General features: G+C 43.3%; 1 protein-coding gene across 3 annotated transcripts in view; it reads right to left on the bottom strand.

Annotated features, from left to right (window-relative positions):
• Nucleotides 1-11,850, bottom strand: part of LOC140719446 (epsin-2-like) — a 59,852-nt gene extending 48,002 nt beyond the window's left edge. For all 3 annotated transcript variants that reach the window (XM_073034121.1, XM_073034123.1, XM_073034122.1), the window contains exon 1: nucleotides 11,810-11,850. The gene's annotated coding sequence lies outside the window, so the exon portion shown is untranslated. The remainder of the gene's footprint in view (nucleotides 1-11,809) is intronic.
• Between the last annotated feature and the right edge of the window lie 4,322 nt (nucleotides 11,851-16,172).

The raw sequence follows: 16,172 nt of genomic DNA, 5'->3' as shown, positions 1-16,172 counted from the left end.
GGAATTATGTATCTGTACTCCCAGATCCCTCTGTTCTACTGCACTCCTCAGCATCTTACCATTTACCTTGTATGTTCTACCTTGGCTTGACCTTCCGAAGTGCAATACCTCACACTTGTCCGCATTAAACTCCATCTGCCATTTTTCTGCCCATTCCTCCAACTGGTCCAAATCCCTCTGCATTTAGTTAGTTCTGGGCTGTAGCACTTTGTAAATACCGACATAAATTGAAGTCAAGCTGGAGTTTAAGGTTCACTATGCATTATTCTGTAATCAGCAACTACAATTACCTAGTTCAGCAGCAAGGAATAGAATTCCAACCAGCTAACTTTAGAGCAGGATCTTCATCATTTTCAACAAGCCAAAATGTTCAGTTACAACAGATGGAATGTTGGCGCCACGATGGTGGACATATGCTGAGCCTTATTGCCAAGTTCAGTCAATAGACGAGGTACAAGGAAGGAGATTCACTTTGCAAAGCTTCAACGTTAAATGATTTTTTTGAAAAAGTGTATGATTTTAGAAAGCAAATACCAATCTAATTTTCCACAGGATTGTGCAGATCCTCTGGAAGCAGAGCTAAGCAAAGAAGAACCACGAGGAAAGAAAGGGACAATGTTCATCTAACGCAGAGAAAATTAGGCAACAAGAAATGTGGGCATCTACGTGTTTCCACCTGAGGCAAAGTTCATTATCTTAACCAGATATTTGTTTGACAAGATGCACGGAAGCCAGAAAATAACTTGCAAGCTGCAACGTTAGCAGAAGATTCTGAATTAAAACGATAAAGCTCAATTTCTGCTTGCCCATGGCACTAATTAACTACACAAAAGAGGTTAGGTTGTCCAAATTTCTGATCAAACAATTCACCTAATAACAGTGCCATAAATCTGGAGGAGAAAACCAGGTTCATTGAAGCACTGAATCAAATTGCTGGCTGCTATCCAACATGTACTGCTGAGAAATAATTTTCAGAATCAGAATCAGGTTTAATATCACCAGCAACTGTTGTGAAATTTGTTAACTTTGTGGCAGCAGTACAATGCAATATATGGTAAATATAGAAAAAAACTGTGAATTGCAGTAAATACATATATATATATATATATATATATATATGTAGTGCAAAAAATAGGAAATAACAAGAAAATGTAGTTAATGGTTTGAATGTCCATTCAGAAAACAGATGGCAGAGGGGAAGAAGCTGTTCCTGAATCGTTGAGTGTGTGCCTTATGTACCTCCTCCCTGATAGTAGCAATGAGAAGAGGGCATATCCTGAATGGTGGGTGTCCTTAATGATGGACGTCACTTTTCTGAGGCACTGCTCCTTGAAGATGTCCTGAATGCTATGGAGGCAAGTGCCCATGATGGAGCTGTCTGAATTTACAACTTTCTGCAGCTTATTTCGATCCTGTGCAGTGCTCCCCTGCCCCAAATACCAGCCGGTGATGCAGCCAGTTAGAATGCTCTCCACAGTATACCTGTTCATATTTGCGAGTGTCTTTGGTTACATACCAAATCTCCTCAAACTCCTAATGAAATATAGCTACTGTCCTGCCTTCTTTGTAGCTGCATCGATATGTTGGGCCCAGGTTAGATCCTCAGAGATATTGACACCCAGGGACTTGAAGTTACTTACTCTTTCCACTTCTGATCCCTCTATGAGTGCTGGAGAGTGCTTCCTCGCCTTACCCTTTCTGAAGTCCACAATCAGTTCTTTGGTCTTACTGACACTGAGTTCAAGATTGTGTAAATTGATTTATTTAGAGAAACAGCGCAGAATAGGCTATTCTGGCCCTTTGAGCCACATCACCCAGCAGCACCCGACAACCATTGATTTAACCTTAATCTAATCACGGGACAATTAACAATGACCAATTAATTAACAACCGGTACATGTTTGGATTGTGAGAGGAAGTTGGAGCACCTGGAGAAAACCCTCACATTCCACAGGGAGGATGTACTAATTCCTTACAGATGCATTAGAATTGAACTTCAACACCTGAGCTGTATTAGTGTCATGATAACCACTACGCTATGGGTAAGGTTCTTTAACTGAATGTCAATCAGTATTATACAGAGTGCCTTTCATCAGAGGAACAATAATCAGTAATCATCAGTATTTTCAGATAAACTGTGGAATTAGCAACAAAAGAAACAATGAATGCTATTCACAATGAAAAATATATGTAATAATTTCTAATATAAATAAACCTGTTTACCACAGCAAATGTGCAAGAAATGGACGTTGGACAAGGGAACACACACTAGTCCTCACAGAGGGATCAGAAGTAGAAAGAGTAAGCAATTTCAAGTTCCTGGGTGTCGATAACTGAGGATCTACCCTGGGCCCAACATATCAACAAAGTTACAAAGCATGCATGACAGTGGCTATATTTCATTAGGAGTTTGGGGAGATCTGGTTTGTCACCAAAGACACTCGCAAATTTTTTACAGATGTGCCGTGGAGAGCATTCTAACTGGCTGCATCACCGTCTGGTATGGAGGAATCTACTGCATAGGATTGAAATAAGCTGCAGAAGAGTTGTAAACTTAGTCAGTTCCCGAATGGGCACTAGCCTCCATAATATCCAGGACATCTTCAAGGACCGATGCCTCGGAAAGGCGGCGTCCATCATTAAAGACCCCCATCACCCAGGTCATACCTTGTTCTCATTGCTACCATCAGGAAAGAGGTACAGGAAGTGATTCAGAAACAGTTTCTTTCCCTCTGCCATCCAATTTCTGAATGGACATTGAACCCATGAACACTACCTCACTACTTTTTCGTTACTATTTTTGCACTACTTATTTAATTTATTTTTATATATTATATATTTATTTTTACTGTAATTCAGAATCAGGTTTAATATCACCAGCATATGTTGTGAAATTTGTTAACTTTGTGGCAGCAGTACAATGCAATACATGACAAATATATTAAAAAAACTAATTACAGTAAGTATATAAATGTATATTAAATAGTTCAATTAAAATAAGTAGTGCAAAAACAGAAATTTACCAAAAAGTAATGAGGTAGTGTTTATGGGTTCAATGTTCATTCAGAAATCGGATGTCAAAGAGGAAGAAACTGTTCCTGAATCGCTGAGTGTGTGCCTTCAGTCTTCTGTATCTCCTTCCTGATGGTAGCAATGAAAAGAGGGCACACCCTGGGTGATGAGAGTTCTTAATAAAGGATGCCGCATTCTCGAGGCATCGCTCCTTGAAGATGTCATAGATGCTGGGGAGGCGAGAGCCCATGATGGAGCTGACTGAGTTTACAATTTTCTGCAGCTTATTTCTATCCTGTGTAGTAGCCCCCACTCCTCACCATACCAGACAGTTTTGTTTTGTATTATTCAAAACAATCACATTTTGTTTTCTATTATTATGTATTGCACTGTATTGCTGCCACAAATACAATAAGTTTCCTGACAAATGCCAGTGATGTTAAACCTGATTCTGATTCAATAATTGTTCTGCAATCAACCAACTCCACCAAATGGATAACTCATTCAACCATCTACCTTTGTTTCTGGACATTACTAATATAGAATTACCTGCAGTTTTCCTGCATTGAGCCACAGTAGTCCAGCCATTAATTCATTGGTGATAGTTAATCCAACACCAAGCAGTATAGAGACAACCTGTTCATTCCTTTTACTAATCACTATCAAGTGATGAAACCCACCCATGAACTCAACTACACATTCACTTATTGTTTCAATTCCTATGATGCTTCCAAACCTTCACCAAATGCCACACGGGATCTGAATGTACCACTGGCACATTTCCCCTCACTGGGTGACCAAGTCTGCCAGCTTTGGCTGAAGTGGCTAAGACAGCAAAGTGACCTGCTATGCAACAGCAGATCTTCGGACAACAGTAGAGCAGCCTTTTGCACAAGGGTGCAGGAGCGTGCCTACCCTCAGCCTGATCTAAATAAAACATACATTATGCAGAGCAATAAGGCTGGGAAATTTTAAAAAATCCTTACAAGAACAATAAAGATTCAAAAAGCAAAAATATAACAGATATAATGCCAAAAATGTTCTTATATAAGAATAATTAAGTACAGGTTGGGCCTGTTGGGGACCGAACGTTAACCTGTATGTGAAAGTGAGGAAATGAGTAATGTTAATCACAGGACATAGGCCCAGGATATTGTGCTGACCTTTAAACCTACACCAAAATCAATCTAACCCTTCCCGGCCACAGACCTCTCCATTTTCATTTAATTTCCTAGCTAAGAATCTCTTAAATGTACCTAAGGTATTTGCCTCTACCACCACCCCTGGTAGGGCATTCCATGCACGCACCACTGTAAAAATCTTACCCCTGATACGCCCCCCCATACTTTCCTCCAATCACCTTAAACAGAATTCCTCTGGTATTGGCCTTGGGAACACTGACTGCCCACTCTACCTATTTTAAATAAATAGTCTGCTTGGCAGAGGAAGGAGGCCAATGCTGTAACTAGGAGTGAAATATTAAGTGGGATAAGATTATAAAAATAGATAGATCTCATGGGTCAGAGGATGTTAAAAGAAGTATGGGAGGAATATTGAGAAGCTTGGCTGATTGTTTTTCAATCCTTTTTGGCATCAGAAAATTGGAGAACTGTTTAGAAAAGGAGGAGGGGTTAAACAGAGTATTTATCTATTTTATTTATTGAGATACGTGAAACTCTTTGAAGCTCTTCTGGCACCTTGAGCTGCGCCACCCATCAATTTCTGATTTAATCATAGCTTAATCACAGGACAATTTACAATGACCAATTAGCCTACCAACCAGTAGGTCTTTGGACTGTGGGAGAAAACCAGAGCACCCAGAGGAAACGCATGTGGTCACCGGGAGAACGTACAAACTCCTTACAGACAGTGGTGGGAATTGAACCCGAGTCACTGGTAAGGAAAGAGATGTGCTAATCATTATGTTAATTACCTACAAACTATTTTAACTTTGGCAACGGGTAAATTATTGGAATAAATTCGCAGGGCTTGCAAACCATGAATTTGCAATGGTATAGATTAATCAAGGGCCAAGTGAAGGGAAATTGACTATGTGGTCTTGAGAAGGTAACAAGGAGAATTTGAGGGCAATGTTATTGATGCAGTCTCACTGAATTTTAGCAAGGTTTCTGACAAGGTATTACATGTCAGACTGGTCAAAAAAGTTAGTCCATGGGATCCAAGAAAGTGCCAAATCAGAGTCTAAATTTGTTCTGCTGCATGAAGCAAAGAGTAATGTATGACAGGTGTTTTGTGACTGGAAAGCAGTTAGCACAGGTTCAGTACCAAGCCCTTGGTCTGAATGATTTAAACATAAACTTAAGAAAGTCTCAGAGGAAAGGTTTACACTGCAGAAGAATATTGATGGGTGGATTAGTGGAGCAGAAAAGCATTTGGAATTTACTCCAGAGAAGTGTGAGGTAATGATTTGGAAGATGCAACAAGGCTAGGGAATACATGGGTATTGAGTGTTAAGCAGAAACAGACTGCATTCAACAGATCCTTTAAGGAGGCATGATGGCTTGATAAGGTGGCTAACAAGACATTCAGAATGTTAAGGTTAAAGTACTAGCTAAGGCACAAGAAAGGGATAAAACAATGGAGGGTACAGGGACATTTATGATGATGGTGTTACAACTGTGAACTTTTTTGCAATAAGTTGAGATTAGATAAACCAAGATTGTTTACCTTGCAAAGGTGTGGCTGAAGGGAGTTATGAATTATGTATAAAGTTATGATGAAGTCAGACAGAATAAATAGGAAAAACCTCTTTCCCTCAAAAAAAGGTTAAAAACCATAGGACAGAAATATAACATATTTGGCACAATTGGAAGTGAGATGACAATTTTGTTTTTGACACAGAGGCCGGTATAGGTTCGGAACTCATTGCCTGAAAGGCTGGACAGGCAAAAAGTCTTAACATATTTTAAAGAGCATTTGGAAGTACCTACTGGGTTACAGATCTTGTATAGATAAGGTTGAGAAGCTATTTTGGACTGTCATGAACCTCTTGCTGCATCATAAATTTACCTGGCTCCAAAAGTGGAGTACGATGTCCAGTTCTGGCCACTTCAAGGCTGTGATGGCCCTGAAGATGAGTGCATTATTTACTGGAATGGTGTGAACAAAGAATAACTGGAGGAACTTAATGGGTCAAACGTCATCTGTGAAGTCAAGGGGATGGTTGACATTTTGGGAACTAACTCCAAATGCTTCATCCGTGCCGGAACGTGTGGCGATACTTGCCGGCTGCCCCCAGCACATCCTTGAGTGTGTTGGTTGTTAATGCAATCGACGCATTTCACTGTAGATTTTTGAAATGTATATGTGATAAATAAATCCAAATCTAGATCAGGAACCTCTTTACTGAAACAGAGGATGAAGGATTTCAGCAACAGAGTTTGACCACAGAAGATGGAAGTGTTCTCACTGGGGCAAAGGATCGACAGGGAAAAGATATGGGCAGGGCGGGGGCATCGAGAGATCTGTTTTTGAACACAATGGTGAAGATCTGGCATTTGGTGCCAATGAAAATGGTGAAAACATTTTCATACTAGAAGGAAAATAATATGCAGAAATTTGGAATAATAATACAGGAAAATGGGCCTGATGAGAATACTCTAAAGCAGCCTTTCTCAACCATTTTGCCCTGAAGGAACCCTTGAAATAATTTTCAAGTCTCAGGGAACCCCTGCATAAAAATTATTACATCTATAGGTCACTGTATATGAGTGTGATCAGTAAGTAGGAGATATAATAATCCAAAAATAATTGTTAATGCTCTTTTGGTTAGAGAATGAATTTTTAGCCAACCATTCTTGAAAAAAACACGTAGTTTAGTTTATCTTTCTTGAAATTAATCTCCTTTTTCCTTTCATAAATGAAAAAAAAACATTAAGCAAACATAATAAATGTTTGTTAAATAACTGGCTTAAGCCAAAATGGGAGTTAATTTTTCTAAAGGTAGGATTGGTAGATTTAATTTAAATAAAGGTTGTAAGTTGATTTTAATTAATGCTATTTACAAAATGCACATTTATTGACAATGTTGAAAAATAAAGTTACTAAATACTATAAGCCAAAGCAACACAGTTCCTCCAGGACAAGACTTTTTGTTTCTAGATATGAAGACAAAACATTAAATAAATCTTGGCCTTTGCTTTTCTCGGACAGCTCTTTGCAACAGAAAAAGTTTTCTTGAATTTCACCATCATTTACAAACCTTACAAATGCCATAACATGATATTTATTGTGAAATCTGTTGACTCATCAACCTGGATAGAGAAGCTATTGTTTTTCAGTTTATCACACAAAACCTCTTCAGCATCATGTGACATGTCATCAATATGTCAACTTATCATGCTGTTTGAGAGTGCAACCTTTCCAATTTCACGTAACATGCTAGGTTCTCACATTTCCTTTTCTGGGTAACAAGTTCTACTACTAAATAACTTGCTTCCCGAGTCCTCTTACTAACTGTGACTTAAGTAACAAAAGCTTTACTCTGTTATTTTGAGATTCCAATAGCCGTTAATTATAATCAGCAATTTTGTGTGCCATATGGCTGTGATTCATAGTTAAATGTCTTTTCAATTTTGCTGAAGCCATTGCTGCATCTGTAAGTCGTTTGCCACAGACCAGGTACAATGGAATGTGACAATTCGGATCACCTGTCCATGCAAAACTCATTGATGTCATTTTCATTGTAAAGACAGACTTTGTGTGTGCCCGTTACTGCACTAGTGCAGTGAAATGACTCAGACGATTGTACCGTCAGACATGTCTATAAAACACAGGGGTTAATAAAGTATAAAAAAGAACGGTATAATAAATAAAACTGCAAAAAATACAAAAGCTTCACACTACAATTCACTTCTAACCCACACAATCCACCTTTTGCAATGTTTACAACAGCAAAGTGGCAGGCCAGTAGCTGAGTCATGGTGCGTAAAAATTCCTTCTTTAGAATGAAAATTTCCCTCCAGTTTTCTGTCAAGTTTGTTTGCTCCCCATAAGTCAGTTGAGGGCATGTAAGGGGAAGCAGGTGGAGGTAATTCGGGAGGGAGACACTAACGTCACAGCCCCAGTTGGGAGAGACCATTCAATGCTCAGGAAACACACTTCACGCTCATCGACCTACCATCCTCCCCTCCGTGCGATACAGCACTCACCAATTATCAGCCTACCATCCTCCCCTCTGTGTGATACAGCACTCACCAATTATCAGCCTACCATCCTCCCCTCTGTGTGATACAGCACTCACCAATTATCAGCCTACCATCCTCCCCTCCGTGCGATACAGCACTCACCAATTATCAGCCTATCGTCCTCCCCTCCGTGTGATACAGCACTCACCAATTATCAGCCTATCGTCCTCCCCTCCGTGTGATACAGCACTCACCAATTATCAGCCTACCGTCCTCCCCTCCGTGCGATACAGCACTCACCAATTATCAGCCTACCATCCTCCCCTCCGTGCGATACAGCACTCACCAATTATCAGCCTACCATCCTCCCCTCTGTGTAATACAGCACTCACCAATTATCAGCCTACCATCCTCCCCTCTGTGTGATACAGCACTCACCAATTATCAGCCTATCGTCCTCCCCTCCGTGTGATACAGCACTCACCAATTATCAGCCTATCGTCCTCCCCTCCGTGTGATACAGCACTCACCAATTATCAGCCTACCATCCTCCCCTCTGTGTGATACAGCACTCACCAATTATCAGCCTATCGTCCTCCCCTCCGTGTGATACAGCACTCACCAATTATCAGCCTACCATCCTCCCCTCCGTGCGATACAGCACTCACCAATTATCAGCCTATCGTCCTCCCCTCTGTGTGATACAGCACTCACCAATTATCAGCCTACCATCCTCCCCTCCGTGCGATACAGCACTCACCAATTATCAGCCTACCATCCTCCCCTCTGTGTGATACAGCACTCACCAATTATCAGCCTATCGTCCTCCCCTCCGTGTGATACAGCACTCACCAATTATCAGCCTACCATCCTCCCCTCCGTGCGATACAGCACTCACCAATTATCAGCCTACCATCCTCCCCTCTGTGTGATACAGCACTCACCAATTATCAGCCTATCGTCCTCCCCTCCGTGTGATACAGCACTCACCAATTATCAGCCTACCGTCCTCCCCTCCGTGCGATACAGCACTCACCAATTATCAGCCTACCATCCTCCCCTCCGTGCGATACAGCACTCACCAATTATCAGCCTACCATCCTCCCCTCCGTGCGATACAGCACTCACCAATTATCAGCCTACCATCCTCCCCTCCGTGTAATACAGCACTCACCAATTATCAGCCTACCATCCTCCCCTCTGTGTGATACAGCACTCACCAATTATCAGCCTATCGTCTTCCCCTCCGTGCGATACAGCACTCACCAATTATCACTAGCCTCCCCTATCTTGCATCAAAAACTGTGAACGGACTGAAGCAAATAAAGATGGTCTTATTGTGCACTGCCAAACAGGGCAGAGAGACCTCTAACGAGATTGCTAATGGGGCTGCTTGGTCACCGCCCAGCACTGCGAGCGTTAGCATCGTGTGCTGCACGGAGTTCAAAAATGGTTATTTTTTTAAAATCACGACCTCTTGCAGAACTCCGGTTGAGAAACCCTGCTCTAAAGAATGGCTTCCCAATCTTTTTTATACCACGGACTCCCTATCATTAACCGAGCAGTCCATGAACCCTACATCGGGATCTCCCGCTCTAAAGGGAACAGCCCCAGACTGGACAGGTCAGATTTCCCCCTGTGCCATTATAATTCAATACTGACAACTTGGAATCCCTCCTGCATTAAGATGATATAACCAGGGATCAACCCAGCCCTTTCTGCAGCTCATCTTTCACAAAACGTCCCTGTCCTATTCAAGCCCTTTAACTTCCCAGCTGGGGATTACACTGCCGACAGCTGATGGATGCTGGCAGCTCTGCTCACTCGTTACAAGGAGGATATGGAGGCTTTGAAGAGGGGAAACATAGCAAATAGGTGCAGGAGTAGGCCATCCGGCCCTTCGAGCCTGCACCACCATTCAGTATGATCATGGCTGATCATCCAACTCAGAACCCTGTACCTGCTTTCTCTCCATACCCCCTGATCCCTTTAGCCACAAGGGCCATATCTAACATAGAAACATAGAAGTGGTCTGTTCATAGAAGAAGGTACAGAAGTGGTTCACCAGGATGCCGCCCGAATTAGAAGGTATGAACTATAAGGAGAGGTTGGGTAAACACTGTCATAGGTTCAGGCTGAAAGATGAAATATTTAAGGGGAACTTCACTCAGAGGGTGGTGCCAGTGAAGAGTGAGCTATCAGCAGAAGTGGTAGATGTGGGTTCAATTGTAACGTTCAAGAGAAGGTAGAGTAGGTACATAGAGGGAAGGGGTATAGTCAAGGTGCAGATACCTGGGACTAGGCAGACCAGGCTGCATTTATCTATCACTCTATGACATCAGTTCTGATAAAATAATTCTTCAGCATAAGGCATAGGAGCCAATCTAGTCAGCTCTGCCATTCAATCACAGCTGATGTATTTTCCCTCAACCACCTTCTCCTGAATTCTTCCTGTAACCATTGATATAAGCAGCCTCTTAAAAAAAAAAGTTCTTTCTTTCCATTCAGAGAGAGACACACATAAACCTTTGGAACTCACTATCTCAGCGGGTAGTGGACACTGAGTATATTCCTGGGGTTAAGATTTTTGGGCTACTGGTAAATCTCATTTTATAGAAATAAGGCAGGAAAGTGGAGTCCAGCACAAGGTAAAAATCAGTCATGATATTAACTTGCACAGTAGACTCAAGGAACCAAAAAACCTCCTCCTTCTTAATGCTGATAGTCTCTTTCCCCAAGCACCAAGCTCATTTCACCCCCCCACGCATTCAGATCTTCAACCCTGTGCCAATTCAAGCGTGGCTCAGATAACAATCTGAAGATCGTTAATGTGGCTCGCTCACTACTTTGCTCTCTGTTTCCTCATATTCTCTTAGGTGAACCTAATAGCTACTTGTGCACCTTAAAGTGGCCAGCTCTCCTTCACACCTCCGGGTGATATCCTTTCTGGTGATACTCAATACAGCCTTCCCAGCATCTGTGGAGAGCAGTGAATCTATGCCTTACTCATCACCCTTTTAACTTCCAAGTGCACGGGTCATAGTGCCTATTCACCTAACAGCCTCTGGTCCTGTCGGAAACAAACCGCAGAGCTGTGGGAACCCGTTGGCCACCAGTCAAACCCAGGACCAGGTCAAGCACGGCAGAACCAGTGGCTTCTCACTAAACAGGGCAACTCTCCAGTCTGCAGCATCTAAAGGACATCATCATTTTCACAGCCCGGGCCTCAGGGGCTCTTCTCTCCAAATAGGATCAGTGACACATTTATAAGGGGCTTTAACTGATTAATTCCCCCCCCCCTCTCCTCTAGCTACCTTTTATCTCCTATAACCCCCCCGTTAGTGTCCCCAGAATCTCAATATCAAGCGCACATTCAATTGAAATGTGGTTTCCTGCGCAGTACATAAATACGAGACGGTGTAATGAACGGACGGAAACAACGGCCTGGATTTCAGGTGGTCGCCGCCCTTCCTTCTACCTCCGGGCAGCCAACATCAACAGGAAAACCCGAGGCGACGGTTGGGGGCCTACGGCCGGAGAGCCGCTGTTCAGTATTTGCTATGGAATCGACAGTGACAGGTCCCAACCCGGCCGGCTTTTTTAAATTTACCGGCAGTGAGTCTCAGGCCCACGACCCGTTAACCACTCACCACCTTCCCGCTCGATCCCAGCCTGATTGCCAATCAAAGACCCGCCCACCACCGGCCCGTCCCCGAGGCTGCGAGGGCGGGGATAAACCCTTACCGCCCAATAGTAGAACCGCTGGTGCTCCCATTCCTGAGTGACATTCACACTCACCAATAAACAGCAGGGTCTCGGTTATATTGACAGCCAGAGAGACCAATCGTTCCTCGGACAGCTCTGTTCCTATGGTGCGCGGGGTACTACATAGACCACAGAAATCTGCAGCGCATAGCAGGCCCTTCGGCCCACATTGTTGTGCCGACCATGTATCCTACTCTAGAAACTGCCTCGAGTTTCCCTAGCGCATTATTCTGCTAACTCAATAGAAATGAAGATCAGGCACAACACATTCTAGTTGACAGTTATGTTATCCAATCAGTGGCTGTAATGAGCTGATTGACATTTCAGTCAAACAAATCTGGTTAATTAGGCTTGAAGATGCCTTCTGATACAAGGAAGGACATCTGAATGGGGACGTTGGGAATCGTAACACTCTAGCAGGGCAGCAAAAGAATGGGATAATTATTGGGATAAAAATATTGGGATAAGCAATCATTCCATCAAACTGATTGGTGTCACTCTGCCTGAACCCCATCCTGCCGCCACCCCACTCGGGATAGTGTTCCCCTTGTCCTCACCTACCACCCCACTAGCCTCCGGGTCCAACGTATAATTCTCCGTAACTTCCGCCACTTCCAACAGGATCCCACTATCAAGGACATCTTTCCCTCCCCCCCCCCCTTCTGCTTTCCACAGGGATCCTTGTCCATTACACGACTCCCTTGTCCATTCGTCCCCCCCCCTCCATCCCTTCCCACCGATCTCCTTCCTGGAAGATCCTTGTAAGCAGAATAAGTGCTACACCTGCCCTTACACTTCCTCCCTCACCACCATTCAGGGCCCCAGACAGTACTTCCAGGTGAGGCGACACTTCACCTGTGAGTCGGCTGGTGTGGTATACTGCGTCCGGTGCTCCCGGTGCGGCCTTTTATATATCGGTGAGACCCAACGCAGACTGGGAGACCATTTCGCTGAACACCTACATTCTGTTCGCCAGAGAAAGCAGGATCTCCCAGTGGCCACACATTTCAATTCCACGTCCCATTCCCATTCTGATATGTCTATCCATGGCCTCCTCCACTGTCAAGATAAAGCCACACTCAGGTTGGAGGAACAACATCTTATATACTGTTTGGGTAGCCTCCAACCTGATGGCATGAACATTGACCTCTAACTTCTGTTAATGCCCCTCCTCCACTTCTTACCCCACCCCTGATTTATTCATTCCCCCCCTTTTTTCTCTCTGCCCATCACTCTTTGCCTGTTCTCCAACTCCCTCTGGTGCTCCCCTCCCCCTTTCTTTCTCCCGAGGCCTCCCGTCCCATGATCCTTTCCCTTCTCCAGCTCTGTATCACTTTTGCCAATCACTTTTCCAGCTCTCAGCTTTACCCCACCCCCTCCGGTCTTCTCCTATCATTTCGGATTTCCCCCTCCCCCTCCTACTTTCAAATCTCCGACTATCTTTTCTTTCAGTTAGTCCTGACGAAAGGTCTCGGCCGGAAACGTCGACAGTGCTTCTCCCTATCGATGCTGCCTGGCCTGCTGTGTTCCACCAGCATTTTGTGTGTGTTGCTTGGTGTAACTTTTGCACTTTTTGCATTACGCCAGAACTCTAGGGGCCAACAATGAATTTGGACCAAATTATACATTGGGCAAGAACTTTACGGTCCCATGCAATTCTGTTCGTTTTGAAGGAACACACGGAGTGGTAGTCTGGAGAACGTTTAAAGATTTTCATAATGGCATTCAGTCGAGCTGCTGCCGCACAGCTGTGCTTTCAATCCAAATCTCTCGTACTCTCTATGCAAAGTTGAATTCATTGTTGTAGACACTTGTACATGTGCACAGGTGCAATAAAAAAAAAACTACTTGCAGCAACATCACAAGCAGATTCAAAGAAGGAGCATTTGCAAAAAAAAAAGCCTAAACTAAACATAAATGATAGACATATTTGACAAGAAAGAACTCAGTGTGTGATAAATGTTTGTGGGTGCCCCATGTCCCAGAGGAATTATGTTTCATTCGGTTGCATACATGTACAGGCAGATGACACTGAAGTTGAATTTGAACAATTAGAATGAAAAACTACAAGTCCATTTTAGTGCATAGTGTTCCTATACTGACGTAGTGATTAGGATTTTGCAGGTTGCTTCAAGAATGAATGGTTAAAGGAAAACTGTTCCTGAACCTGGTGATGTGGGTACTGTGGCTTCTGTACCTCCTGTCAAAGTTCAAAGTTCAAAGTACATATACGCCATATACAACTTTGAGATTCAATTTCCTGTGGGCAGATCTATAGATAAATAACTATAACAGGATCAATGGAAGATCAACCAGAGTGCAGAAGACAACAAACTGTGTAAATGCAAACATAAATAAGTAGAAATAAAGATAGATAGATAGATACTTTATTCATCCCCATGGGGAAATTCAACTTTTTTCCAATGTCCCATACACTTGTTGTAGCAAAACTAATTACATACAATACTTAACTCAGTAAAAAATATGATATGCATCTAAATCACTATCTCAAAAAGCATTAATAATAGCTTTTAAAAAGTTCTTAAGTCCTGGCGGTTGAATTGTAAAGCCTAATGGCATTGGGGAGTAGTGACCTCTTCATCCTGTCTGAGGAGCATTGCATCGATAGTAACCTGTCGCTGAAACTGCTTCTCTGTCTCTGGATGGTGCTATGTAGAGGATGTTCAGAGTTTTCCATAATTGACCGTAGCCTACTCAGCGCCCTTCGCTCAGCTACCGATGTTAAACTCTCCAGTACTTTGCCCACGACAGAGCCCGCCTTCCTTACCAGCTTATTAAGACGTGAGGCGTCCCTCTTCTTAATGCTTCCTCCCCAACACGCCACTACAAAGAAGAGGGCGCTCTCCACAACTGACCTATAGAACATCTTCAGCATCTCACTACAGACATTGAATGACGCCAACCTTCTAAGGAAGTACAGTCGACTCTGTGCCTTCCTGCACAAGGCATCTGTGTTGGCAGTCCAGTCTAGCTTCTCGTCTAACTGCACTCCCAGATACTTGTAGGTCTTAACCTGCTCCACACATTCTCCATTAATGATCACTGGCTCCATATGAGGCCTAGATCTCCTAAAGTCCACCACCATCTCCTTGGTCTTGGTGATATTGAGACGCAGGTAGTTTGAGTTGCACCATATCACAAAGTCCTGTATCAGTTTCCTATACTCCTCCTCCTGTCCATTCCTGACACACCCCACTATGGCCGTGTCATCAGCGAACTTCTGCACATGGCAGGACTCCGAGTTATATTGGAAGTCTGATGTGTACAGGGTGAACAGGACCGGAGAGAGTACGGTTCCCTGCGGCGCTCCTGTGCTGCTGACCACCGTGTCAGACCTACAGTCTCCCAACCGCACATACTGAGGTCTATCTGTCAAGTAGTCCACTATCCAATCCACCATGTGAGAGTCTACTCCCATCTCCGTTAGTTTGTGCCTTAAGATCTTGGGCTGGATGGTGTTAAAGGCACTAGAGAAGTCAAGGAATAATGAGAACATGAGATAAAGAGCCCTTAAAAGTGAGATGATTGTTAGTGGGAGCATTTCAAAGATGGGTCAAGTGACTGTAGTTATTGCCTTTTTTTCAAGAGCCTGATTGTTGAGGGGTAGTAATTGTTCTTGAGCCTGCTGGTATGAGTCCTGAAGCTCTTGTATCTTCTACTTGATGGTAGCAACGAGAAAAGAACATGGCCTGGTTGGAGGGGTTCTCTGATAATGGATGCTGCTCTCCTCTGAAAGCGTTTCATGTAGATGTGCTCAGTGGTTGTGAGGGCTTTACCTGTGACGGACTGGCTGAATCCACTACCTTTTGTAGGATTTTCAGTTCAAAGGCAGTGATGTTTCCATACCAGGCTGTCAAAATACACCCCGCTGCACGCTTATAGAAGTTTGTTGAAAGTTTTAAAGTTTTAGATGGCATGGCCTGATTGGCTTTCTCTGAGACGGTGCAGGTTTCCTATGGGGGGGGGGCACGGAGGGTGAGGGCTGTACCCTCATTTCCTCTCATGTCTGAAAGAGGTAGGTAAATTGGCTGCTGTTATATTCCCCCAGTTGATGGGGGAAGTGGTTAAGGTCTGACAGGGGCAGTTGACGGCAGTGTGGGGAGAATGTAAAAAAACGGTGCTCGTGTACATTTAGTGTAGATAGATGCTTAATGATCAGCAAAGTTGGTGAGAAAAAAGTTCAAAGTAAATTTATTATCCAGCTACATATACAACCCCAGGGTTGAT

This window comes from Hemitrygon akajei, chromosome 31 (genome assembly GCF_048418815.1).
Source record: "Hemitrygon akajei chromosome 31, sHemAka1.3, whole genome shotgun sequence".
NCBI lineage: Eukaryota > Metazoa > Chordata > Chondrichthyes > Myliobatiformes > Dasyatidae > Hemitrygon > Hemitrygon akajei.
This window is presented reverse-complemented; position numbering and strand designations above follow the sequence as displayed.